The following is a 26,219-nucleotide window of genomic DNA, read 5'->3' as shown; positions in this document are numbered from 1 at the left end:
GAAAATCTGTAGCGTAGCCATGGTGTGTAGCGCAGACGCAGCCTGCCCAGCAGCAGAGAATATCCGTGCGAGCAGCGATGACGTCATGCGGCAGGCTTTGGATGGCAACGCCGCCTTAGTCCGCCGTCCAGCAGAGGGCGGGCAAAGGTGCGCTGCTATAGCCTGTTCCACCGGCGGAAGTGACAGGTAGCCTCTGTTCTTAGCACCGTCTAGTGTGGAGAATGCTGGCAAAACAGATGAGCGGATTCTCGCCGAGAATGGAGCGTCCCAAGCTTTCGCCACTTCTTCGTGAAGCTCAGAAAGAAAAGGGGCGTGCTTTGAGCTTGAGGAAGAGCGCTCATCCGGAAGATAGCTACCATCCAGCCGGGAACGTGAAGGGGGCGCTGGTGCAGACCACTCGAGGCCGAGGCTCGCCGCGGCCAGCGAGAGTACACGCATCAGCTCCTTATCGATATCCCCCCGTCTGCTGGGCCTCTGAGCAGCGGGCGCGAGATCCACGGAGCTCATCCAACCCTCACTGCCCGAAGCAAGCAGAGAGCACGTGTCTTCTTCCTCCGCCGCGGGCCTGAGATCCACTTCCTCAGATGACGCGTCGGCAAGCAGCGGATGCTGAGCATCGGGAAGCGATGCAGGGGAGGTCGGCGAAGCGGAGGGAACCGGCGAGCTCGGCCGAGCTGGAGGCGGTTCTGGTAGGCGCTGCGAGCGGCGCTTCTTACGGCGCTGCGGCGCAGCGGATGTGGCAGGCTTCGAGAAGGATGCCAGGCGAGTCCTCAGAGTCACCATGAGCATTAACTCGCAATGAGGACATCCGCCGTCAGCGAGCGCGAGCGCTGCATGGTCCTCACCCAGACAGGAGACGCAGATGACGTGACGATCTCCTTCGCTGAGCGGGGCTCTGCACGAGCCGCACGAGGGCATCTTTAAAAAGACGCAGCTCTTTTGTGAATGTGCGTCGCAGGGCGAACACACACACAGGATATAACAGAACAAGGATGTGAAGGATATGGGTGCCGGATAGCGCAGCAGGAACGGCAGTGGAAGGCGGCGATGCCAGCGGCTTCAGGGTGGCTCGTCCTGCTGATATGCTCTTCCAGACGGCGCTTGCTTCCTCGTGATCCAGCGATGCGTGAGCTTCGCTGAAGAGATGAAAAATCAGGTGAGTCAGCCTTTTCGAGCTCTTTTTATAGGTTGGGCCACACCCGTTTCGGCGGGCAGTGGCAAGAAGGGCGCGAAGCCCTTTTCATAGATCATCCAGGTAATCACACACAGTATTAAATAAATAAATTGAAATACAATTTATGCATTTAGCAGACGCTTTTATCCAAAGCGACTTACAGTGCATTCAGGCTATACATTTTTATGTCAATGTCAATGTCACCTTTATTTATATAGCGCTTTAAACAAAATACATTGCGTCAAAGCAACTGAACAACATTCATTAGGAAAACAGTGTCAATAATGCAAAGATGATAGTTAAAGGCAGTTCATCATTGGATTCAGTTATGTCATCTCTGTTCAGTTAAATAGTGTCTGTCCATTTATTTGCAATCAAGTCAACGATATCGCTGTAGATGAAGTGTCCCCAACTAAGCAAGCCAGAGGCGACAGCGGCAAGGAACCGAAACTCCATCGGTGACAGAATGGAGAAAAAAAACCTTGGGAGAAACCAGGCTCAGTTGGGGGGCCAGTTCTCCTCTGACCAGACGAAACCAGTAGTTCAATTCCAGGCTGCAGCAAAGTCAGATTGTGCAGAAGAATCATCTGTTTCCTGTGGTCTTGTCCTGGTGCTCCTCTGAGACAAGGTCTTTACAGGGGATCTGTATCTGGGGCTCTAGTTGTCCTGGTCTCCGCTGTCTTTCACGACTTAGGTGCCCTTGAGCAAGGCATCGAACCCCCAACTGCTCCCCGGGTGCCGCAGCATAAATGGCTGCCCACTGCTCCGGGTGTGTGCTCACAGTGTGTGTGTGTGTTCACTGCTCTGTGTGTGTGCACTTGGGATGGGTTAAACGCAGAGCAAAAATTCCGAGTATGGGTCACCATACTTGGCTGAATGTCACTTCACTTCAATTTCAGGGATGTAGAGGTCCTTTCTAGGTGCTGATCCAGCATCTGGTCTGGATACGTACTGGATCCGGGTGACTGCAGTGACCCTCTGATCTGGACACAGACTGGATCTGGTGGCCACGGTGACCTCGGAACAAGAGAGAAACAGACAAATATTAGCGTAGATGCCATTCTTCTAATGATGTAGCAAGTACATAGGTTGTTATGGGAAGTGTTTCCGGTTCCGGTTTACCTAATTAATGCAGCCTAAAAATCCTTTAACGGATTTGGATAATAAAAGCATATTAGTATGTTATGTGTTTGCCAGGTTAAAGAGATGGGTCTTTAATCTAGATTTAAACTGCAAGAGTGTGTCTGCCTCCCGAACAATGTTAGGTAGGTTATTCCAGAGTTTGGGCGCCAAATAGGAAAAGGATCTGCCGCCTGCAGTTGATTTTGATATTCTAGGTATTATCAAATTGCCTGAGTTTTGAGAACGTAGCGGACGTAGAGGATTATAATGTAAAAGGAGCTCATTCAAATACTGAGGTGCTAAACCATTCAGGGCTTTATAAGTAATAAGCAATATTTTAAAATCTATGCGATGCTTGATAGGGAGCCAGTGCAGTGTTGACAGGACCGGGCTAATATGGTCATACTTCCTGGTTCTAGTAAGAACTCTTGCTGCTGCATTTTGGACTAGCTGTAGTTTGTTTACTAAGCGTGCAGAACAACCACCCAATAAAGCATTACAATAATCTAACCTTGAGGTCATAAATGCATGGATTAACATTTCTGCATTTGACATTGAGAGCATAGGCCGTAATTTAGATATATTTTTGAGATGGAAAAATGCAGTTTTACAAATGCTAGAAACGTGGCTTTCTAAGGAAAGATTGCGATCAAGTAGCACACCTAGGTTCCTAACTGATGACGAAGAATTGACAGAGCAACCATCAAGTCTTAGACAGTGTTCTAGGTTATTACAAGCAGAGTTTTTAGGTCCTATAATTAACACCTCTGTTTTTCAGAATTTAGCAGTAAGAAATTACTCGTCATCCAGTTTTTTATATCGACTATGCAATCCATTAGTTTTTCAAATTGGTGTGTTTCACCGGGCTGCGAAGAAATATAGAGCTGAGTATCATCAGCATAACAGTGAAAGCTAACACCATGTTTCCTGATGATATCTCCCAAGGGTAACATATAAAGCGTGAAGAGTAGCGGCCCTAGTACTGAGCCTTGAGGTACTCCATACTGCACTTGTGATCGATAGGATACATCTTCATTCACTGCTACGAACTGATGGCGGTCATATAAGTACGATTTAAACCATGCTAATGCACTTCCACTGATGCCAACAAAGTATTCAAGTCTATGCAAAAGAATGTTGTGGTCAATTGTGTCAAACGCAGCACTAAGATCCAATAAAACTAATAGAGAGATACACCCACGATCAGATGATAAGAGCAGATCATTTGTAACTCTTAAGAGCAGTAAGAAGAGCAGTCTCAGTACTATGATACGGTCTAAATCCTGACTGGAAATCCTCACATATACCATTTTTCTCTAAGAAGGAATATAATTGTAAGGATACCACCTTTTCTAGTATCTTGGACAGAAAAGGGAGATTCGAGATTGGTCTATAATTAACTAGTTCTTTGGGGTCAAGTTGTGGTTTTTTGATGAGAGGCTTAATAACAGCCAGTTTGAAGGTTTTGGGGACATGTCCTAATGACAATGAGGAATTAATAATAGTCAGAAGAGGATCTATGACTTCTGGAAGCACCTCTTTCAGGAGCTTAGATGGTATAGGGTCTAACATACATGTTGTTGGTTTAGATGATTTAACAAGTTTATACAATTCTTCCTCTCCTATGGTAGAGAATGAGTGGAACTGTTCCTCAGGGGGTCTATAGTGCACTGTCTGATGTGATACTGTAGCTGACGGCTGAATGGTTGCAATTTTATCTCTAATAGTATCGATTTTAGAAGTAAAGTAGTTCATAAACTCATTACTGCTGTGGTGTTGGGAAATGTCAACACTTGTTGAGGCTTTATTTTTCGTTAATTTAGCCACTGTATTGAATAAATACCTGGGGTTATGTTTGTTTTCTTCTAAAAGAGAAGAAAAGTAATCGGATCTAGCAGTTTTTAATGCTTTTCTGTAGGATATGTTACTTTCCCGCCAAGCAATACGAAATACCTCTAGTTTTGTTTTCCTCCAGCTGCGCTCCATTTTTCGGGCTGCTCTCTTTAGGGTGCGAGTATGCTCATTATACCATGGTGTCAAACTGTTTTCCTTAACCTTCCTTAAGCGTAAAGGAGCAACTTTATTTAAAGTGCTAGAAAAGAGAGAGTCCATAGTTTCTGTTACATCATCAAGTTGTTCTGAGGTTTTGGATATGCTAAGGAATTTGGATACATCAGGAAGATAACTTAAAAAGCAGTCTTTTGTGTTTGAAATGATGGTTCCTCCATACTTGTAACAAGAAGTAGAATTTACAATTTTGGCTATATGAATTTTGCAAAGAACTAAATAATGATCTGAGATATCATCACTTGGCTGAATAATTTCAACACCATCAACATCAATTCCATGTGACAGTATTAAATCTAGAGTATGATTTCGACAATGAGTAGGTCCTGAAACGTGTTGTCTAACACCAATAGAGTTCAGAATGTCTATAAATGCTGATCCCAATGCATCGTTTTCATTATCAACATGGATATTAAAATCACTAACTATTAAAACTTTATCTGCAGCCAGAACTAACTCAGATGTAAAATCACCAAACTCTTTAATAAAGTCTGTATGGTGCCCTGGTGGCCTGTATACAGTAGCCAGTACAAACATAACAGGGGATTTATCATTAACATTTGTTTCTTTGGATAATGTTATATGAAGTACCATTACTTCAAACGAGTTATACTTGTAGCCTGCCCTCTGAGAAATCCTGAAAACGTTGTTATAAATTGAAGCAACACCTCCACCTTTGCCTTTTAGACGTGGCTCATGTTTATAACAGTAATCTTGGGGGGTGGACTCATTTAAAATAATGTAATCATCAGGTTTTAGCCAGGTTTCTGTCAAACAGAGTACATCTATATTATGATCAGTGATCATATTATTATTATTATTATTATAATTTTATTTTTATAATTTAGATTTATCTATCGTGTGTTCCCGGGGAATCAAACCCCCAACCTTGATACCGCAATGCTCTACCAATTGAGCTACAGGAACAATATTAAGAACCAAGAGTTCACAAAGTTTGAAGGGGTTATTTTAATAATTTTATAAATTTTAATTTTTGTCTTGTGGACTATATGAAACATCTTTTATGTAAAATACCTTACTCAGGACATTACTAAAAAAACAACAAAAAAACACACACTTTGTATGATCTCTTTTATTTTGTTAATATTGTAATTATTAACATTTTCACAGATTCTGCATATATATATATATATATATATATATATATATATATATATATATAGAAAAGTTATGCTATTTTGCATTTTTACATTTAATCAACATTTGCGATATTTGGTCAGTAATCTAATTTTGTCTCTCTGAAAAACAGTGATCTATAACATTGTATTACGTAGTTTTTTTTTGTCTACTTGTTAATGAGGGATTTGTACACACACACATGTTTTTAGATTTGTGGAAGCAGAGAATCACAGTCCAATAAACAAGCAATAATCCAGTAAGCTGGCAGCGGTAATCGTAAACGGGAGACAGACCAAATCCGTAACAGGCAGACAACAGAAATAGTAAACGCTCAGAAATGCAAACCGTAGTAAAAAAAAAAAAAAACCTGGCAGCTTACAATACTAAAATCCAAAGAGCTACAGCTGGAGAGTAATCAGAGTGCAAGGAAGGGTGCTTGTGGGAAATGTAGTGCAATAGTTACTGTGTGTGTGTGTGTGTGTGTGTGTGAGTGTGTTTTATGTGGTTGTAGGAAGAGTGTCAGTTACAGGGTGAATGGGAAATGGAGTTCAATGGATATGTGAAGTCCAGTTTGGAGTGCCCTCTGGTGGCCATGATGGGCACTCTCACTTGTGATCATGACAGTTCATGTATGTTTGTATTTATTTATTCATTAATTTATAATTTGATTATTTTTGTACTTAATAATATTTTTATTCAGAAATTCAATGCATTAAATATACTTTAGATGTATACCAGACCTATAGACTAACAAAGTGAAATAATACAATATTAATTAATAGCAATACTATTATGACATATCTTGGGGCAATTGAATTTCAATTAAATTTGGGTAATTAAATATATAATATTCATGTGTCAGGGAGTCACCACAGTCATCAGCGCCCACGTTCACCAGATCCCAATCACCAGATTACTATTCACCCACACCTGCTGCAGCTCATCAAGCTCCTCTTGATATGCACTCACTCCACACTCCTTCATTGTCTGGTCTACTGTTCACATCACTGAACAAAGCCTGATTCTCTGCACTAAACTAAACTGTGTTTGCTTACCTCAGACATCCCCGTGTTCCACCTCTACAGTTCTCCACCAATCCAATTCCTCCACGATTGTCCTGCGAGGATTCAAAGACCCTATACCACCAGCTAAGCTATACGTACATCTAAAACAATAAGAATATCATGGAAAAGGTCTTTATTTTTTGTAATTTTTTAAAGCAAACTTTCATATATTCTAGATTCATTTTTGTATTATTATTCTGATGGTTATGACTTACAACTTAAGAACATTTTAAAATTCAGTATACATTAGAATATTCCATTTTGAGCTTGATTAGTTTGATTAATTTTGAGTATAAACCCTGTGTAAGGGAAACAGGTCAATTTAGCTCAAAGGGAATCATTTAAGATTTTAAAGGGAATTTGGACAGAATCACTGTTTTACAGCTGATCACTGAGATGGCCAGCGATTCATTGAATGAGCTGTATAACATCAACTCAATGGATATTAATAAACAAAGTATAGTGAAATTACTATTAATTAGTACAGTAAAAAGAACGGCAGTTTAAGACTTTAACTTGTAAGCACAAAAAACAAGATTCTTCTCTTTTCAATATGAATAAGGCTTTATTAGAAAAATCTAAGACATATAAACTAATCTAACACATAAGCACACACACTCACACATTCACACAAGTTGCAGGAAGAGAGAAACTTTGGAAAGAATGAGTTTAAGATTCTGAAAATGTGAAATCCCAATTTTTCAGCAATTAGAGAAAATGCATAGACATAAACAACCATCAATCACTTAATTAACTCTCGCATTGAGTTCCTCAGGTTAAAATTATATTAGATGCACCAGTTCAGCTCAGAGTCTGAAGATAAGTTACTTGAATTGCCTGTGTAAAGGGAGTTCTCTTTGTTGTCATGGAAAAGGGGTTTTCCCGAGGAACGCAAAAAGTAATGGCAAAAAGCAATGGCAAAAAGCATGGCCAGAAGTGGGTAAAAAACTAAAAGGCTAAAAGCAGGCATGACTAAAAGCACAAGCTAACGCTAAAAGCAAACGCTTAGAGCTAAAAGGCTAAAAGCTAAATTTGATGGTGTCCTGAGTGTTTAAACCAAGCTGTGGGACTTCCCCCAATTAGATAATGTCTTTGCTCTGAGAATTGTATATTTCTCTACCCATTAATAGATCAAATGTTATCTTATTAATCACATGGTCTGAATTTTCCCGCTCTTGCAGGGTATAAGTTCCTTAAGCTATTCAATAGTTATTAAAAAGACATACACAATAAGTGATTAGAAACATGATTGTCAAATATGTGGGATACATACAGTATGTATATGATGGAATTAAGCAATGGACTGATATTCATTGCCTTTTTGAGTTCATTTTGGTGCATCTACATCTGTAAAAGCCAGTTTATGTGACATTCTTTGACACAAGGACATTCTGTGGAGACCAGAGGTTAAAAGGTCCCCGTAAAGGAATTTTAGTATGATTCTTTACTTCCAGATGGGGGGGGGGAGCACCCAAAGCAGTTTCTACTAATGATCTTCCTCATGTGATGGCCATGATATGCTGTGTCTTTGGCCATTAATCCTGATTACTTCCCCAAATTTGACAATCTGTGACAATCTTCTTCCTGTGTTGGAATTGTCAAAGAGTGTTCTTTTGTTTGTATGTTAAAAGCTGCTTTGTAAGAGTTGCTTGGTTAGGCTTGCTTCTGACTGATTCGAATAGGGAGTGATTTACAACATCCTGTGTCTTGAGCCTTTCTGTGGAATTCAGCTCCTCATGTTTCAACCATGCCCCTGATCGAATCTTTAATCGTCTAATTCGGGTCTGATACCCTACATCTGGGTACCTCTTGGGCTAGTTTAGAACATGCAACCACAAAGTTGAGTGAAAGTAAAAAGTGTGGAAGGAAAAGGTGCACAAGCAATAGGGATGACCACAGCCAGTTCAAGAACTGGGGAGAGCTTCACAAGGAGTGGACTGAAGCCAGAGTCAGCGCATCAAGAGTCAACACACTCAGACAACTTCAGGAAAAGGGCTTCAGTTGTCAGTTGTTACAGCTGTCACATTCCTAGAACCAAGCCACTCCTCAACCTGAAAAAAAAGAGAAGAATTTAATCTCGGCTAAGGAGAAAAAGGACTGGACTATTGCTCAGTGGTCCAAAGTCCTCTTTTCAGATGAAAGTAATTTAAGCATATCATTTGGAAATCAAGGTCTGGAGTCTGGAGAAAGACTGGAGAGGCACAGAATCCAAAGTCCAGTGTGAAGTTTCTGAATTCAGTGATGATTTGGGGTGCCGTGATGTCTGCTGGTGTCTATTGTGTTTTATTAAGTCCAAAGTCAATGCAGCCATCTACGAGGAAATTTGAGAACTTTATGCTTCCATCTGCTGACAAGCTTTATGGAGATGCTGACTTCCTTTTCCAGCAGGACTTTAGCACCTGCCCACAGTGCCAAAACTACTTCCAAGTGGTTTGATGACCATGATATTACTGTGCATGATTGGCCAGCCAACTCACCTGACCTGAACCTCACAGAGAATCTATGGGGTATTGTGAAGAGGAAGATAAGAAACATCTTACAAACAATACAGAGGAGCTGAAAGCCACTATCATTGCAGTCTGGGCTTCAATAACGCCGCCGCCGTGCCACAGGCTGGTCGCCTCCATGCCATGCTGTATTGAAGCAGTAATTTGTGCAAAAGGAGCCCCAACCAAGTATTGAGTGCATAATTAAACCTGCTTTGGAGATCTTGAACATTTCTGTTTTGTAAGTATACGCTCTTCCAGATTTAACACTGTACAGTTTATATAGTACAGTTTGTGATGTAAAATGGTAATTGTTTATTACCAGCTGTCAACCATGTCGGAATGCAAATGCACTGTCAGAACACATTTATATAACGCATTTTTTTTTTTTTTTTGGTCGCGCATGAGGACCTGCGGACCACTTATGTGCACCCCTGGTTATAATTCTTAATCACATCACTTGATGGTTGTTAAAAAGTCTTCAGATTTACAGTGTACTAGAGTAAGTCTGAGAATTATATTTTAGGGATAAACAAACAAAATAACAACAACAAAAAAACTAAATATTTTCTTAGACACATGAAATTACAGAAGAAAGCCTGGATATATATTTACAAACATTCACTACAAACGCACCAAGACGGAGCACACTAAAATAGTTAGATTGTTTGATTAAAGTGGGCTGACGGAAGGCTATAGGCTACGTCAATTACTAGCCTATAATTCCTTCTCTATATTTACGCGATGGGTACATTGGCCCACATTGTACTGCGGCCTACCTGGAAAACTCCCGGTGCTCTAGATGGCCAGTTCACGATGGCGATTGCGCACACACATACTTTTATGATGAACATGTTTCATGTTTTTCTATATCTGAATTTAAAATAATATTTGTTTGTTTGTTTGTTTATTTGGGTTAGTTCAGGTTCTTCTGTGGTATGACTCACCAAAAACATAATAATATGAATGTGAATATTTGTAAATTATTGAATTTTTGCAAAATACACCTGTGGAATGTTCTCATCTGCCTTTGCTTTGAAATGCATATGTGACGTTCACTGGTTGTAGCCTATATTTTAAACATGCATTCTGAACACACAGAGGCAGGTGACTCACTCTTCACACTCTTCTCTTTGCCCTGTGATCTTGAGAACTGTGGCGCACAGATAAACAGCAGTGTGATCTGTTCCTGCGTCAGAGTGTACAGAAATATCTGGCAGATGAGGAAAGAACTCAGATTTGTTCCACATGCAAATATTGGTATCTGAAATAAACAATATTGTGCAAAATGTAAAAAAAAATGTTGTTGTAAAGATCAACAGTTGTCAAACAGTTACATGTTAAAAATTCTGTATAGAAATTTCCAGTCCTATGCGCTTTAACATAACGTAAACATTTACATTATCTTTCTTCAGTGGAAGACACACACACAAAGATATTTTGTAAAATGCCTTAATTGCCAGTCTTGTAGTTCAGTTCAGGCTACCAACATGCTGCATATTTCACCGGTCAGTGATTAAGATGAAGGTATTTTGGGGAAAATAATCTTCAAAGTAGGCACAAGTTTGTTAACTTAATATTATTTATTTATTTATTTTTTGCTGTAAAACTAATTTAGCAGGACCTTCAGTGGTTTGGTAAACTCACTGTTTATGTCAACTCTCCCTGGTGTGCAAGCACTTGAGAGTGTTTGGCCTTGTGCCATCGATACCAGATGTGAGACTATAATGAGAAAATTCTAGAATAGAGCAACAGAAGGCCTGACACTCCAGTCTTCCTTTATCAGCAGATGCACATTATGTTACCCTCAGCATCACCTTTTAGGATATTAAGGTGCCTATTGTGCAAGATCTAAAATTGTCTTTAATTACTCAAGAAATCTAAATAACGCTGCAGCTATCTGTTGAAATGAGGAATTTTAAATAATTTGTATTGGGGGAAGTACCTATGAAATTAGCCAAATTTCTATTAAGACTGAGCCAGCTACACTTATAGAAGAATAATTGTGAGCTTTGTGATATTCAGTAATTATTTTGCACACTCCTTTGTGAGCTTTGAAATGCCAGTTGAATATCTGTTTTCCTTGGCTAACCTTATTAAAATAGTGTTTGCTTTTGGGAAGTCTCAGTGGGGATTATAGCAAAATTATTCTTCAAAGAAATAAGCACTTTCTCTTTCAAATATATATTTGCATCAAACTGTCATTTCCTCAGCAGGCTCTTGTGGTTAGTTTATATTTCATGCAATTCAGTCGAATGAATTCACTCTGCAGTTTATGATGGATTCTTGTGCTTTACTTATACCACAATATTGCATAATTTTGGCATGAAATAACAGCTAAAATTATGAGGTCATTATGATTATACTACATTAGCATACACAAACAAGAAACAACAAACTTGGCCATTAGCAGTTATGTCACTCAGAGTTCCTGAGGTGAAATTTGTAATTCATTATCTGCATGCTCCATCTATCATATTTAAGTCAGACACATTTGGTGAGCTGTAACTCATCTGAGATAAGCTCTCATTAATTTCTCACACCCTTAAGTGCATCAAATAGTGACAGCACAGCCATCTGCATTTTAAAGTCTCAAATTGCTGCCTTGATAATTGTGCTTTTTCAGAATGATCCTGTGTAATATAGCAAGATCAAACACCAAATAAAATATTAAATTCTTACTTTCCAAGAATCCTTAAAGATGATGTGGCATTAAAAAATGAGCATCAACAAACATGACCCGGTAAATCTGTGTTCAAATCATCTAAATCTGTTTTAGACACCTTTGTGCTTCAGTGATCAAGACTAAAACAAATTCTTCAGTCTTCTCACATAAATCATTTAAAATACATTTTTCATGTCCATTTATTTATTTGATAAATACCCATGCTGTTGTCCTCTGTCAAGGGTTTATTTAGCAATAATGACCAGCTGATTGTATGTTAGGCTTTACATAAACACTGTGCTAGTCTCTATACTTGATGTAATTAAAATCACGTTTCATTCTTGCCACTTATTCTTTAAAATAAAAACTGAATGACTGTGAAGGAGCATCCTATTCTGGCCTCATTCATCTTCCTGACAAAGGAAAGAAACGCGTATTGGATGGATGTGTGAATTATAAAATGGCACCTAATCATGTGCTGAGTGAATGAAAATGAGTGTGAAGGGTCAGTGAGACAGAAAATATGCATAAACAACCAAATTCAATTACCAGACAAAAACACTGCTGGAGAATCTGACAGCGATTGGAGGGATTGGCAGGTAAACTGTAAAGCTTTGGGTAAATAGTGTTGTATTTACTGTTGATTTGCCACATAAAACAACTGTCTTTTTTAAAATTACTGTCATTAATGAATTTGTGAAGCAGCGAGTTGCGAAGAAAAGATGTGGAGCACAATCTTGTGTAAAAACAGGACAGGAAAATATTTTTGAAGAATAACAAAACTGTGACCATTGCTTTGACGCTGCAATCTTTTTGTGCACTGTTGAAGATGTTCTCAAATGTTAAAAGGAAATTAAATTCACAATATTACAGTTAAAACCTGTTAATGGGTTACTTTATCATATGGTGAAGAAATGTGTTTTTTTTTTTTTTTTTACAAGTTACTATGTGTATATCGTGTTTAGTGTTGCTTTTATGTTCAAGGGTGAGCATATGGTAATAAACCCCTTTGGCAAAAACAACAACAATTAACTAACCAACTAAATAAATAAATACAGGTGCATCTAAAAAAGTTAGCGTGAAAAAGTACTTTTTTTGTAACTCATTTCAAAAAGTGAAACTTTATTTTTTTATTTTATTTTGATGATTAGAGCTTACAGCTCATGAAAATGAAAAATCCAGTATCTCAAAATATTAGAATATTTAAACTTGAGTTTCATTAAATGACCATTCCTACAGTATAAATCATGGGTATCTCTTGTTCTTTGAAACCACAATATTAGGGAAGAGTGCTGACTTGGCAATGGTCTATAAGACAATCATTGACACCCTCCACAAAGAGGGTACATCTTCACAGAGTGCTGTATCAAAGCATATTAAATGCAAAGTTGACTGGATGGAAGAAATTGGTTGTAAAAGTTGCACAAGCAACAGGGATGACTGCAAGCTTGATAACACTGTCAAGCAAAGCCAATTCAAACACTTGGGAGAGCTTCACAAGGAGTGGACTGAAGCTGGAGTCAGTGCATCAAGTCACTATGCTCAAACGTCTTCAGGAAAAGGGCTACCAAGCCACTTCTGAAACAGAAACAATGTCAGAAGCATCTAACCTGGGCTAAGGAGAAAACGAACTGAACTGTTGCTTAGTGGTCCAAAGTCCTCTTTTCATATAAAAGTTAATTTTGCATTTCATTTGGAAATCAAGGTCTGGAGTCAGGAGGAAGACTGGAGAGGCACAGAATCCAAGCTGCTTTAAGTCCAACATCAAGTTTCCAAAGTCAGTGATGATTTGGGGTGCCATTCTGTGCCGTCCTCAGTAGTGCCTCAGCAATGCCATAGGCTGATCGCTTCCATGCCACACCTCACCAAGTATTGAGTGCATAAATGAACATACTTTACACCTTAATTGTTGGTAGTAAGCTAACTTCATTTATCTCCTTTGAACGTTCAATACACAAAAAGACTGAAACGGAATTATATCTTTGGAGGTTCTGTTTCTCTCTCCATTTATTTACACAACACGGCGGGCAGGGAACTGTCCAAAATTATTTAATTGTTTCTTATAAATTCAGAATGACAAGAAGAACTGTATCGACATGAAATAACAGCAGCATTGAATCTGACACAGCTGCTAAACACAAACAGCAGGAAAACGATACAAAATTATTTCTCCTGTAGTTTATTTCTTCAGAATAATTAAATGAATAACATATCTAACCATATAAACAACTACATAACATTTACATGTACATTTAATCATTTAGCAGACGCTTTTATCCAAAGCGACTTACAAATGAGAACAACAGAAGCAGTCAGGTCAACAAGAGAACAACAACAGTATACAAGTGCCATGACAAGTCTCAGTTAGTCTAGTATAGAACGCATAGGTAGGGTGTTTTTTTTTTTTTTTTTTTTTTTTTTTTTTTTTTTTTTTTTTAATTAAAAAGACAAGAAAAGGAAAAGTGCTAGTGTTAGTTGGTTAAGTGCAGGCGAAAAAGATGAGTCTTTAGCTGTTTCTTGAAAATGAGTAAAGACTCAGCTGTACGAATTGAGATTGGGAGGTCATTCCACCAGCTGGGGACAGTCCAGGAAAAGGTCCTTGAGAGTGATTTTGAACTTCTTTGGGATGGTACCACAAGGCGTCGATCACTTGCAGAGCGCAAACTTCTGGAGGGCACATAAGATTTAACCAATGAGTTTAGGTAAGTTGGTGCCGTGCCAGTGGTCGTCTTGTAGGCTAGCATCAGTACCTTGAATTTGATGCGAGCAGCTACTGGTAGCCAGTGTAACCTGATGAGGAGCGGAGTAACGTGAGCTTTCTTTGGCTCATTGAAGACAACCCTCGCTGCTGCATTCTGAATCAATTGCAGAGGCTTGACAGTACATGCAGGAAGGCCCGCCAGGAGAGCATTACAATAGTCCAGTCTGGAGAGAACAAGAGCTTGGACAAGAAGTTGGGTTGCTTGCTCTGACAGGAAGGGTCTAATCTTCCTAATGTTGTATAAGGCAAACCTGCAGGACCGGGTAGTTGTAGCAATGTGGTCTGTGAAGCTTAACTGATGATCCATCACAACTCCTAGGTTTCTAGCTGTCCTCGAAGGAGTAATGGTTGATGAGCCCAGCTGTATAGAGAAGTTGTGATGAAGCAATGGGTTAGCTGGAATCACCAGGAGTTCTGTCTTCGTAAGGTTAAGCTGAAGGTGATGGTCATTCATCCAGCTAGAGATGTCACTCAGACAGGCTGAAATGCGAGCAGCTACCGTCGGGTCATCTGGTTGGAATGAGAGGTAGAGTTGGGTGTCATCAGCGTAGCAGTGATAAGAAAAGCCATGCTTCTGAATGACAGATCCTAATGATGTCATGTAGATGGAGAAGAGAAGTGGTCCAAGTACTGAGCCTTGAGGAACCCCAGTAGCAAGGTGGTGTGACTTTGAAACATCACCCCTCCAAGACACACTGAAGGATCTGTCAGAGAGGTAGGACTTAACCCACAGGAGTGCTGTTCCAGAGATGCCCATCTTTCTGAGGGTGGACAGGAGAATCTGGTGATTAACAGTGTCAAAAGCAGCAGAAAGGTCCAGTAAGATGAGTACCGAGGATTTTGAAGCTGCTCTTGCTAGTCGCAGGGCTTCAGTAACCGAGAGCAGAGCAGTCTCAGTTGAGTGGCCACTTTTGAAGCCAGATTGGTTGCTGTCCAGGAGGTTGTTCTGTACAAGGAATATAGAAAACTGGTTGAACACAGCTCGCTCAAGTGTCTTTGCAATAAATGGAAGAAGGGATACCGGTCTGTAGTTTTCAAGAAGCGCTGGATTTAGTGATGGTTTCTTGAGCAGTGGGCTTACCCGAGCCTGCTTGAATGCTGAGGGAAATGTTCCAGAGTGAAGAGAGGAGTTGATAACGTGAGTAAGCAAAGGTATGACTGAAGAAGAGATCGCTTGAAGGAGGTGAGTGGGGATCGGATCAAGTGGACAAGTAGTAGGATGATTGGACAGGAGAAGTTCGGAGACGTCCATCTCTGAGAGTGGGGAGAAGGAGGAGAAAGAGTGTGCATCGGTCATTGTGAAGTTGTCCTCAGTCTGCGGTGTGGAGAATTGGCCGCTGATGGATCTCGTCTTATTTGTGAAGAAAACTGCAAAGTCGTCCGCTGTAAGAGTCGATGGAGGAGGTGGTGGCGGTGGATCAAGAAGAGAAGAGAAAGTCTTGAAGAGTGTCCGAGCGTCACAACAGCTGTTAATTTTGTTGTGGTAGTAGGATGTTTTAGCCGTGAAGACATTTGCAGAGAAGGAAGAGAGGAGAGACTGATACACACTGAGGTCTGTAGAGTTTCTTGATTTCTGCCATTTCCTCTCTGCAGCCCTGAGTTTAGAGCGATGTTCACGGAGAACCTCAGACAGCCAGGGGGCAGATGGGGCAGTGCGTGCTGGTCTAGACAACAGTGGGCAAAAGTTGTCCAAGCAAGATGTTAAAGTGGAGCAAAGAGTGTCCGTAGCGCTGTTCGTGTCCAGAGCAGAGAACTGAGAGAGTGCAGGAAGTGAGGATGAAACCACAGAAGATAGGCGAGATGGAGAGAGTGAGCGTAGGTTCCGTCGAAAGGTGACCTGCATTGGAGTGTGAGGCACTTCAGGAGTAAGTGCTAGGTTAGCAGTAATGAGGAAGTGGTCTGAGGTGTGCAGTGGAGCAACTGAAGAGTTGTCCACAGAGCAACAGCGCGTGTAGATGAGGTCCAGTTGGTTGCCTGATTTGTGAGTCACTGTAGTAGACACTAGCTTGAGATCAAATGAGGCGAGCAGAGTTTTGAAGTCAGCAGCCTGGGGTTTATCTAGGTGGATGTTGAAGTCACCAAGCAGTACCAGAGGAGTACCATCTTCAGGAAAGTTTGATAGCAGCACATCCAACTCCTCCAAGAAGTTTCCCAATTGACCTGGGGGACGATAAATGACCACAAAATGGATTTTAACAGGGTGGGTTACAGTAATGGCATGTGATTCAAATGAACCAGTACCTGTAGGTGATGGCTGAAGATCAAATTTCCATTCTTTTGATATAAGGAGACCTGTTCCTCCACCCCTCCCAGTGGTACGAGGAGTGTGGGAACAAGTGAAATTAGTGGAGAGGGCTGCAGGGGTGGCAGTATCTTCAGGTTTGATCCAAGTCTCTGTCAGTGCCATGAGGTTGAGACCGGAATGAGTAGCAAGAGAAGAAATGAAGTCTGCTTTGTTAACTGCAGACTGGCAGTTCCAGAGACCAACTGGAATAGAGAGCGTAGTAGTAGAGGTCAGAGGGACAGGCCGTAGGTTTGTCAGACAGGCCTTCCTGCGACGTCCGTAGCGTGCTCTCCGAGTGTTAGTAGTGATAGTAGAGATCTGAAAGCACATAGTGACTACAGGTGTAAGATATTTGAGAACAAGGTATACAAAAAGTAAAGAAAGGGGGGGGAAGCAATACTCAAGTGCCCTGTCGGTGTCCTTGCTCGGTGGAGTCGTGCAGGTAGAGTCGATCGTCTTTACACTCGTCCGTCTTCACACGAGGAGGGCTCACACGAGGGCTGCCGCGACCGCTGCCGCGGTGAAACTTAGCGCTTTTGTATTAGCCTGATTACCTGTGATTGAAGTCAGCTGGCCACGCCTCACTATTTAGCAGATCGAAACCAGGCAGTCCCGCGATAGGCAAACGCAAAACCAAGCGCCACTGTCAGCACGTATTAACCAGGGTAAGACACACACAATTTAAACCAAAAAACTTTCCTAGCAATGACGATCCCACACTAGTCTGAAGAGAAAACAAGGCAAAACACTCACAAGCTGCTGTCCTTCTCTGTAGCTCGACTGTTTCTTCTGACAAGTGCTTTCTAAACAGCTAATTAAGTACTTTCACTGGCTTTGGCCACGCCTCACTATTTAGCAGATCGAAACCAGGCAGTCCCGCGATAGGCAAACGCAAAACCAAGCGCCACTGTCAGCACGTATTAACCAGGGTAAGACACACACAATTTAAACCAAAAAACTTTCCTAGCAATGACGATCCCACACTAGTCTGAAGAGAAAACAAGGCAAAACACTCACAAGCTGCTGTCCTTCTCTGTAGCTCGACTGTTTCTTGCGATAACAATGCGAGATAGCTAGTAAATAATCACACATGCACACAATTCAATTCAAACTTGCTTGTGGGACTTGGGGCTTGTTACAGCAGGAGACGGTTATGATGCAAGCTGTTTATAATACCGAAAAACGTTGAAATGCCAGGGGACACTTTAGCTGCTGTGCACAGGACAAGGTTAAGTTTATGTAAGTTACAATGCACATATAAAGCGTGGGGAAACGTCTTCTTCAGTATCACATGTACCCCTCCTCTGTTCCGCGACATGACTGATGCGCCGTCAAACCCAAATCCGACGCACAGCCCCGGGTCCAGCTGCAATGGCTCCAGCAGTTCCAAAATCTTAATCTGCCGTCATGTTTCCACAAATCCCACAGCCCGTTCTTTCAAGGTGCCGTTGTGCAGGTATCTGATGCATACTGCCAATAGCTCTCGTTTTGACAAGTCTTTGCACTCATCTGCTAAAATCGCATAATATGTGTCCGGCTCATCATGCAAATCTGCCTTTATTTTTTTGACAAGGAGTGATGCTGCAATTTCCAGTATCTCATTTTGTATAGCGTGGTGGAGTAGTTTTCCATTCTTGGGTAATTCATCCAGTCGCCTTTTTATTTCTGGGTCATATTTAGAAACCAGGTAAAGTAATTCCAAAAAGTTACCCTTGTTTAACGCATCTGGGTTTTCCCGATGCCCACGCAATGGGATTTCTTGTTTTGCACCATACAAGAAGTTACAAGTTATAACCATCATGATGTGCTGTCTATGTCTATCAATTAAGGACTTGTCGCTGGCATCGTTGTTCAGCTGGTTAATAATATTTCCCCGTCCTGGCTGGTGACTTTGCTTGAAACCATCCATTTTCCCCAACGCTGCAGCATGTGCCCTGCTGGCTTCATGTTTGCCACAACCCTCAGAAAAAAATTTCCAATCTTTGAAGCCCGTATTAATGAATCTATCCTCATAAGCTGCTTCAGGGAAATGATGACAAGACTTACAAAAAACAGCATCTCTTGAGATGCTGTATTCCATCCACGGAAATTTTGAGTACCACCTGTCAGAAAAACACCTATCTTTCCCCGATATGTGTGTGGCTGGAAATGTACGGAGTTTAGGCTGGCTTGCAGCCTCATCTATTGATGACAGGTCTAGTGGAGGTTGTGACAGGTCTTCTTGGGGAACAGCGTTTTTGCTAGGCTGCTGAACCCTATCTCCTCCTATAACACAAAAAACGCTATCATAAGTTACCTCTGCTCTGCCTACTGCCAATATTATTTTCCCTCCAGAAAATGTGCATATAGACGGCCAGACACTAACGTTATCGTTAGCCTAACTTTTAGCAGCCTACTTGCCTTGCTGGTGTGAGGGTGTGGCTACTACGGGAAGACTTGATGGGGATAGGGCGGCCGAGCAGGATAGTAAGTTGCAACTTAAAATTGCAGGAGTTTTCTCCTGCTGTTCCTCGGAGCATTTCTTGCTGAATTTAAAATAAAATAAGCTGCTTTGTTTTGTTTTACGTTTCATATCGGCAAAACTGTGTGTGTCTGTCTTGAATGAATGACGTCTGCCAACGTCATTCATTTCATTGGATCACTTGCTGGTGGGGTAGAAGCCGCTGATTGGCTGAGAAGCTTTCGCTCAAAGTTTTCCTCGGGCTGCTTATTGGATGAACTGCTAGAATGAAAATCACTCACTACTCATAGGCCTGGGCCAAAATGGGTGGGCCCGGACCTAAAATGGGTGGGCCCAGGCCCCCCCCCGGCCCAATGGTAGTGCTGCGGCTGGATACAGGTCATGTATAAATATATGATGTATGAAATATCACTTGACATTATACTATATTTATATTGCTAAAATAACACTAGGGAATGCTGAGGCTATATCTCCATAAGGCCTATGGATGGTTTGGCCCTGCAACAACTATTCAGAATACTATTAATTCAAGGTCCAAAACTGGAAGGCTGTTGGCAGTTGTTACCATAAATAATATTAAAATACGTTTTAAGAGGCACTAATACAAGCAGCAGTGTGCAAAATCCCTATTAAATATAGAAAATTTGTATTATTTTATATTTTGCCCCTGTTCACCCCTTAGGAGCCATATCACACACACACACACACACACACACACACACACACACAGACAAACTCTTTGCTTGGAAAATACCAAATTAACCCAGTTTACACATCAAACCCTTTCCCAAGATTTTTCTAGCCTCATCTACCAAGATGGCAGAATTCGTGCACTGTCAAGTTTAAAATTTCAAACAAATAAAAATGAAGAAAAAACATGCAATGGAAGACACAAAATGTTAAATTACTGACCCGGTTACCAACTTTCACATATGACATCTCTGCTTGTTGGTGGAGTTTCATCTTATGCGCCAACAGATAATTTAAATATGTAATATAGAATACATGCAAAATGCTTGATTTAAATCATTCAAAGGCTTATGGTACAAACAGTTATGAGTGCTGATTTAAAGTAAGACACACATACAATTTAAAATTCCAATGAATTAATCCAAAGGCCATGAACCCGAATGGCTTTGTCTTGGTACCAAGTGCCCAAGTTGTTTATTTGAAAGGTATTTCACATCCCGCCCGTAATCATAACCATTTTTTTTATGTTATGTTATGACCTTCGCTAACTATGTGGCACAATATAGATTTAGCTGTTGTGTAGTATTTAATGACTCATTTGTTTTCTCAACATGTTTACCTCAGTGACACCCTTTAATGCCATGTGTTAAGAGATAAATGGATAGGACTATTTCCTCCAGTGTGCTTCTTCTATTCATCTTTAAATGTTTCACCCAGTGCACTATAAACAGTTTTAATGGAGAACACTCTACTGACAAATTAGAGCTGTAAATTAAGTCAATTGCCCTTTGTCTGAGACAGAAAGAAGGAGAGTGTGAAACAGAGAGGGAATGTCTGGCCTAATTTAATAGCACTAAACCAAAGGTCAGATATCTCATATTTAGTTTTTTATAGAGCGGCAGAAGTCTGACTATGTCACTGATGTTTGTCCTTAATGTCCCTAGGAGCCAGACAAGACTTTATTAGTGTAATTCAAACCCCTTATTTGTTTTGTGTGTAACGAATGTACTTCTGTTTTTCACCCTACTAACAATGTCTCTGGTCAATATCATAAGCCGGTAAATAAGCCATCTTTTTATACCTCATAATCGTTTCAGTTTCTGCACAATGTCTGACCTGCCATAGCATCATTGTTTCTATAGACGGTTTCAACAGCAACAACATAAACAAACGTTACTGCTCATGCGCGCTTTTGTGGCCCTAACTTAACTTCCGGTAGACTTCCAAATAGAATCAATAATAACAGCAAAGTCCCTCTAGAGTAGATATTTTTTTTTTTTGATAACAAACAAAATATGTTTGCTGCGTAAATCAGGTGGACATAATGAAAATGCAAATTAATTATTTCCGAGCAGGAGATGCATAAAGTGCGAGAAATAGAGGTTTCCCCAGTAACAGCTGTAAACAAAGCAGAGCTACGCTCACAAACGTTGCGTTATCAGGCATATAACATGCAAGTCTTCCTTCAGAAATAGTGACATAAAAACACCCGTGCCTCGTTTTAATATTTAAACATATAAATATAAGGAATTATTATTATTAAACGTGCAGTACGTAATGTTACTCATGTTTATTCAACGAAGCCTTTTTGAAAATCGATCAGTTTTAAAATCGTGGCGAGTCTCCAAAAATAAATAAATGTATGGGAAACACATCCCACAGCACAACCACCTGAGCCCAGCTTCAGTCTACTCATCACCTTGAATTTAACTGCGTTTGTAGAAGGCACCGCAGCCAGACCGATATACACAACACAGACCGGAAGTTAACTTAGGGCCAGGCCCATGCGCCCGATGAAACCGTCTATTAGAAGATTTAACAAAATTTCAACCAATAAGGTGGGTAAAGGAAAAAATGCTATGTGGAAAAACTGTATTTCATTTTTATTAAGTGCTATTGCAAAATATACTTCTCAGCATACTTACAGCAAATGTCATATATAGAAGATTTAATTTATTAGGCATTAAATGACTCCTACTTTTATTTATAGTCAAAAAGGCCTCATCCCATTCTCTAAACAAAATACTTCTGCTTCCCATATACATTATATACACAATGAAACTTCAGAAAAAGAGTTATCTTTATTTTTATTTTTATTTTTATTTTTTTTGCAGTTTGAGTTTAGATGTTTAAAAGTTACATCCTTATCCTCAACATCCTCAGTTTGAACACTGATAATGCACTCTGTTATTATGCTGTTTACATTTCTCACTGAGCTCAAGTAAAGTCAAGCTTTTCAAATCCAGTCTTGAAGCCTGTATACAGGGCAAAGAGAAATCACTTTTCTATAACCTGTTTCAGTGATACAAATGAGTTGTTTAAAACAATTACCAAGTATTGGAGCAGGTTTATGCTCACTGTAACACAAGAAACTGTACACAATACAAAATATAGTATATGAAACAAGGCAAATAAGGGCTAGAAACAGGGAGAATTATATCCATTACTTAGTTTTATTACTTAACTAAATTAGATTAAGATTAGTAATTACATTACTTATGGTGTGGGAGGACATGCCATCATTTATAAAATATGTACATGCATCTTTAACATACATAGTTATAACTATATTTTAATGGAAAATAAATCCCATAAGCATATTTTCACATACAAGTTTATTTCCTTCAATGTTCAAAGATCTGCTTTGATGGAAAATAATCTATCAATCAACTTGATCTCTTCTGAACTTCGTTGCTTATCAGAGTCTTATCTCATGCAGGCAGAGTGTTCATTGAAGTCATAAGTTTCATGGAAGAGGTTGGTCAAACGAGGCCGGGAGTTGAATTGATTTAATGAGCTTGATGGCGAACGGTGAAAAGAGTTAGAGAGCGTCTGAACCTAAGTCAATTCATTAACTACCCACCATCACTCATTTTAATAGGGAATTAAATTAGACTGACAGACAATAGGCATCACAAGAGGAGGAGAAATATGAATTACCATCTTGTTTCTCTCACAGAAACCAAATGACCAATAAATACAGGATTCAGTGGAAACTCAATATATTTTGTCTAAATAAGGACAATGTTTATGGGAAAAAAAGTGAAGTAGGGCAGATGCACAGACATACAGTAGATTGATCATTGACTTAACTTATTAACTTTGAATCAGTCAGTGTTAACTTAATGTGAATTAGATTTTGAATTATTTAAATGCATCAGTTTGTATAATCCCTGTGTGGATGTTTGTTGTTTAAAGTTGCATTTTGTTCATATTTTATTTTAAAATTGAACTAAATAATTTTGCATGCTTCATTCAGCAAATAAAAATGTTTTCTTTTTTTAAATAACATTTTATGAAAAATGCTGTAATGTTTAAAAAGTCTGTAGATTAAAAATCACACCTGTAATTGCCCACAGTTCATTCATCTCACTGAAAAAAATCAACCCAGGCTCATTGGAAATACGTGAATCTGCCTACATTTTTGCAAAACCCAAAAAACGTACCTCCATACACGTTTGCCTGCATTTTTCGGGTGAAACGTCCACTAGAGGCGCTAAGTGGTATACGTTTTTCTCCGTTCCAGATGCGTGTTTATTAAAGGTTATAAAGGCCACAATATCAGTAAATAATGTTCAGTCGTCTAAGTATACACACATTTTAATATCAAATAATTAATTCAAAGCTTTTGAGGTGCCAAGGATGCGTGTCTGAGCACGCATCCTTGTCTGAGCGTGTCTGTCCATCAAGGTGGATCGGCTCGCACTTCCCCGAGGTAAGTTATGTTGTTTACTGAAGGAGTAGGGCATTGCCTCGCAAACGGAACAATGAATTATAAAAATGCGCACATGACCGTGTTGGCATACGTACCAAACCGCACAAAACTAGTTGGCAAACTATTCTTGAACGGTGAGTAATTATTAATTTGTAGCCTTGTAGTCTCTGGTGTCTCGCTACCGATTGTTGATTGTAAACCGAATAGCCTATATAATAAGACATCGAAAGCATAAAGCATTAGTTTTGCCTGAACGTAACCACATTACCTTTCAGTCAGGTGGTTTTGTTATGTACTCGGTGAAACGTACAGTAAGTTTACTAGTGGACTCCCACTTCACTTGACTCTGATAAATAAATATTATTGATCCCATAATCTCAATTGATCTCTGTTCTTTTGTTTTCAGTAAGCTTGCTTCTCTGCAATTTTTAACATAACGACATGCAAATAGAGGGCGTACTGCTCAAATGTAACTGATCTCTATACAGCATAACGTTATATTTTTATGTGTAAACGTGGTACAATGGACCCTTTTCACAGACTGAATTTATTTATTTATTTATTTATTTTTAAGTTTATGTACATTTATAATACTACACATTGTGTTATATTACCTTTGCATCAAATTGCCACCAAAAAAAAAAAAAACTACTTAACGCTGCTGTGAGGGTGTTTATAGCGGCTATGGGTGTGACGTAAAATTGACGTCTTTCTCTCTTCTGACTGCCGTTATTAATCTCGGTGAATTAATAAAATGTTACTTTTTTGAATTTGCGAAAAAACAGTGCAGATTTTTTCTTTTGGTATTTGAGCAAATGTGAAGACAACAAATATATTTAATGTAGTCTCTCGTTCACCGCTATAAAACTATGACGACTTCCGCTTCTGAATCTGAGACACCGGGAAATGTAAAAAGGGTCAACATTGAGTGTAATAATGGCTACCAAGGATTTGTCTGATCCAACTGCAGAAGACATGGAAAAGGAATTGGAACTTGACATGGATGAAATGATGGCTGATTTGCAAGAGATGCAGGAAGTAAATTGTCTATCAAACGGTTTAAGAACAATGATACTGTTCGTATTGTAGCATTTTTTCTGGTTGCATACTAACTTTAGTTATTTTTATCATTATGGCTAGGAGGAGACGGCTCTTAAATCACGACCTAAAAAGAAAAAGAAAGCCGTTCCAAAGATCAGATGGAAAAAAAGAGACAAAAAAGGTCTCTTGGCATATTCAAAAAGAGAAGCCAAACAAGGAAAAGGAGGCAAGTGATAATATGTTTATTTTCTCTTAATTGTCCTGTTCTCACAAAGAGGCTTATCACTATATTACACTGATGTACAGGTAAATCCAGAGCTTCAGTGGTCCATGTATTAACAAGCAACCAAAATCTGATTGATCCTGGTAAGCCAATTGTGTTCATTTAGTAGAGAGTTTAAAAAAAGAACATTACAAACATACACTTATGGTTTAACTGACCCATTTTTGTAATTTATTCTAGAAACTTCTAGTGCTGCTGAGTCTTCAATGTATGACTATGTTTCTTCAGATATAGGCATCAATGCACAGTGTGCTATTGGTAAGTTACAAAAGACCTCAATCTTGTTAAGAGTTTCCTTCTCATTAACTGTTTTTTGGTAAATTAAAATACAATTAGGCTAGATCATGAACATTTTTGTTTTCTTATATATGACTTTTGTCTTTCAAGACATACAGTTACAGCAGCTCCATGATGCTCTTATATCTGAGAAAAGTATGTCTGCATCTCACAACTGCTACAAGACAAATGGTGTCAGAAAACCATTGGATGGAAGCAAGACAAACCCTCTTGGATTGTTTGCTTGCCTCAGACAGGGTAGATTGCCTGTCTTGTAATCATTGCAGAGTGAAGGCAGCGGTGATAAGGTGCAAGGACTGTTTGCCAAAACCGCATTACTGCAACGACTGTGATGTGTCAACTCACAAACACCTTGCTTTGCATAACAGGGAGTGTTTTTTAGAAAATTTCTTTAAACCTATCCCTCCATCAAAATGTGTAAAAGACATCAATGGCCAACGCACATTATGTGAGCAAGGTAAGAAAAACTTATTTATGAATACACAAGTCTAGTCTAAGTCATTCGTTAGTAATGTTCTTTTTTTCTTTAGCATGTTTGTTACCCATCCAAGAACCTCAAAATATGTGTGATTGTGTGCCTCAAAACATGTCTGTAAGTGCTGGCCGATTAGTACATCTCATCAACATAAATGGTATGTACTCCATAAAACCGAAATATTTATTCAGTCCAATTTTTTATTATTCAGGGTTGTCATTGATTGTAACTTATTTGGTTTGCATTGTAGGTCGCTATGACCTCTCTTTGCCTGTTTGGTGCTGCATTACATGCCACAAATCATGGACACCAGAGCTGCAGGACCTTATACACAGTGGTTACTGGCCAGGCTCTGTTGCATTTCAAACGGTGTATCAGGTTGACCTATTCAAATCTTTTGAGCAGTTCAAAGTCACTGCACCAGGCCTCTCAAGACAAGCATTTGTCAAGATGTTAGAGCAAAGGTCAAGAACATTTGGACGGGTACGTTTTTG

General features: G+C 39.7%; 1 long non-coding RNA gene across 1 annotated transcript; it reads right to left on the bottom strand.

The window, feature by feature from the left end:
• Window positions 1–13,692: 13,692 nt before the first annotated feature.
• On the bottom strand, window positions 13,693–18,781 carry LOC132110141 (uncharacterized). Its single transcript, XR_009424599.1, has 2 exons — window positions 18,539–18,781; window positions 13,693–13,849 (listed from the first exon to the last, which is right to left on the bottom strand). It is a non-coding gene; the product is annotated as an uncharacterized LOC132110141 (long non-coding RNA).
• Window positions 18,782–26,219: the final 7,438 nt, after the last annotated feature.

The sequence above is a fragment of the Carassius carassius genome, chromosome 29 (assembly GCF_963082965.1).
Source record: "Carassius carassius chromosome 29, fCarCar2.1, whole genome shotgun sequence".
Lineage (NCBI taxonomy): Eukaryota > Metazoa > Chordata > Actinopteri > Cypriniformes > Cyprinidae > Carassius > Carassius carassius.
This window is presented reverse-complemented; position numbering and strand designations above follow the sequence as displayed.